Consider the following 3,367-nt stretch of genomic DNA (forward strand, 5'->3'; position numbering starts at 1 on the left):
AGGTCAGGCAGGCGAAGGGTCAACAACAGGAAGTCAGGCAGGTGGATCAGGAGACGGGGACAGAGGAGCAGACAGACCGACAGGGACTGGACGGTAGGCACGAGGTCAGACAGGCGAGGGTTCATTAACAGGCAGAGTGGAGTAGACAAAGTCAAATGGGAGTTGCGGAAAGCTCTGAATGAAACAAGAGACAATCTGGCAAGGACTGAGTGAAAGGAGAGGACTGTTATAGGGGGAGCACAGGTGAAGGTGGTTGGGTTAATTAGGGGAGATCAGGGTGGCAGGCGGGTGAATGGGAAAACCAGGGGCGGACCATGACACCCTATTAGAATATTGATCACCAATTGTCTCACTGATTGTATCCTTGGTAACTTTTCTGCCTGTACTTTTCCATGATTATGCTCTAATATTAAATCAAATATTTTGCTTCAAGTTTCTCTTCATCAGCATGATATATTTATAAACATTGGAGTACTTGAGAAACGCACAACTAATGCAAAAGTTTCCATCCCTGGTGTTAACCCACGTATTCCCTGTTTATGATTTGGGTGTGAATACTCAAAATCTCACACTTTCCAGAGAAAGACAAGATTTTGAAATCCCAGACAAAAGCGCAGCGTAAAGGAATATCATAGCATGTGCAAAAGAGGGCAAAAACTGCAAAGAAGCAATCCGATAGGCGCAGCAATACATCGCAGTGACCCAAGAGATATCGAGCAGCTTTGATATCTGGACCTGTCTGGGAGTCCAAATCCTGCAGATTGAAAGGTGTTGCAACCGCAGGAACCGACAGGAGCGAAGACCTTCAGCCAATGAGACTGCACAACCCAGTTGCCAAGAAAAAACGTCCACGGTGTACGTTTCCATGAACACTGGAAACGTACACCGTGGACGTTAAATAGCGTGTTATACCTACAGTATCCACGTGTGCCGCTGTGGAGGCGGGTTTCGGGGTTTGGGTTTCACGGCTTTCGTGGCAAATTGTGGACACCATTGTTTAGGGGGGGGGGGGGGGGGGGAGACTGTTGTTGACCGGGGAGGGGGGGGGGGGGGGGGGGGAGACACGTTTGTTGAGGGGGGGGGGGGGGACACACGATTGTAAGGGGGGGGGGACACGTTAGTTGAAGGGGGGGGGGGGACACGTTTGTTGAGGGGGGGGGAGACACGTTTGTAGGGGGGGGGCACGCTCGACAACGAGAGTTGGTTTTTATTGAACGCTCGACAACGAGAGCTGGTTTTTATTGAACGAGACTTCAACACGGAACAGCTGCACGAAACGATGGTCACGTCACTCTCGGTGACGGTGTCGACAATAATGAACACACGAACAATGTTAATAGAACAACACACAACCACATAACATCCCGAACCCATTAACCCCACTTAATCCTAACAACAAAACAAGTTAACAAAAGCCCCATTTGTCAACTGAGAACCCCAATTCCCAGAATCCCCCGCGGCTCCGGAACACGGCGTAGCTTATATTAATCTTTATTATCTGAATGGGAAATGCAATATTTTAGGACAGATACACCATTAAACGCGTTTCTAATGACATTTCTAGCGAGAAATGTACATTTTCCTTACATAATCTTCAGTCAGTGAATGTGTATGATCTTTATTAATCTTTATTATCTGAATGGGAAATGCAATATTTTAGGACCGATTCACCGTTAAACGTGTTTCTAATAACATTTCTAGTGAGAAATATACTTTTTACTTGCATAATCTTCAGTCAGTGATTGTGTCTGATCTTTACTTTTATAGTTATTAGGATTTGATCGGCTCGCTCGCATGTTTCAACGACGTCAGGTTGCTTTCGCTAAACTAGCAGCTCACGTGCTTCCTGCGTATGTGTTATTAAACTGTTACTTTATGTAACTTTTAATGATATCATCTTGTTAGAAACACGTATATCTGAGAGCCAACCCAGTCGCCAAAAGCATACCTAAGTTGACAGTGTACGTTTCGTAAACACTGGATTACGTCGCATTTCAACATAAAATAGCGTGTTATACACACACACGCACGCACACGCACAGACACACAGACACAAGCACACACACGCACGCACAGACACACAGACACAGACACAGACACGCACACACGCACACGGTGCATTTCGCTGCTAAAACAACAACAAAAAAATATTCCCTCAAATATTATTACTTTCAAAACGTTGGCCAAAATGGCCAATAATATCATTTTTTATTTGGGATGCTTCTAGGACATTTTGGGTGGATTTTGAACGGTATGTGGGGGGCACGTTTTTTGCAGGACCTGGCAACCCTGCGCTGTTGCCCGAGATCTGGATCCATCCCGGCGTGGTGCCGTCTCCTTTTGACCTTTTGACCCCAGACTTCTGGGGGAATAGCTGAATCAATTCATTAGTCAATCAGAAGCATGTAAATATCTTCCCGGTGGCGTAAGAGGACGAACAAGGTGTCCTTCAACATCTACGCTTCCAGGCGATTGCAACGGTGCCACACATGAGCATATTCGAACATGTTTAATGGTAGTTATTAGCTGTCGAAATTGGAGGCCTTAATCAATACTGAGCAGCTATTGATTTGCTTCCCGATAAAGATTTGTCACAAATGACATGTTATTTAGCATCTACACGTTGAGCTGAGTCCAATGACACCAAGAACGACACTCTAGCTAATGGTAACATGTATTTTACATGGTACACCTAGGTCTAGGACATGATCTCGGTGTAGCAAGAGGCCGAGCTTGATCTCATTGGACTCAGCTTAACGTGTAGATGCTAATTAACATGTAATTTGTCAAAAATCTCCATCGGGAAGCAAATCTATAGCTGGTCATTATTGATAAAGGCCTCCAAAATCGACAGCTAATTACTACCCCGAAACATATTCAAATATGATCATGTGTGGCACTGTTGCAATCGTGGTGCCGGCTCCTTTTGACCTTTTAACCCCAGACTTCAAAGACGTGGCCACAGGCCAGCGGTGTCTACACACATTAAGCCACAAATGTAGACCTCCATCCCGCAAAAAATGGGGCCTAGAAACTAACCTCTGTCTTATGTACATTGACTCTACTGTTGGAGGTCACGCCCCTTTTCCAGCCTTTTCGAGATAGCTAGGGATGCTAAAATGTTGACACACATTTCCCGGGGCCCCGAGAACGACGTATGCAAGATTTGTAGTTCTAGCCCATAGAGAAAAAAAGTTTTCCCAAATGGACTGTCATTTGGACAAAGCCCCTTCAGAAGTGTTGCCTGCGAGACCTAATGGTTCAGAATGTGGTGGAAAAAAAGTTTTTGAGACATGAAGGTCCTACCGCCCTGAAATTTGAATACCATATTCTAGGGCCTAAATGGGACCCCCGCACCGAAACTTGG

Source organism: Gadus morhua, chromosome 4, assembly GCF_902167405.1.
Source record: "Gadus morhua chromosome 4, gadMor3.0, whole genome shotgun sequence".
NCBI lineage: Eukaryota > Metazoa > Chordata > Actinopteri > Gadiformes > Gadidae > Gadus > Gadus morhua.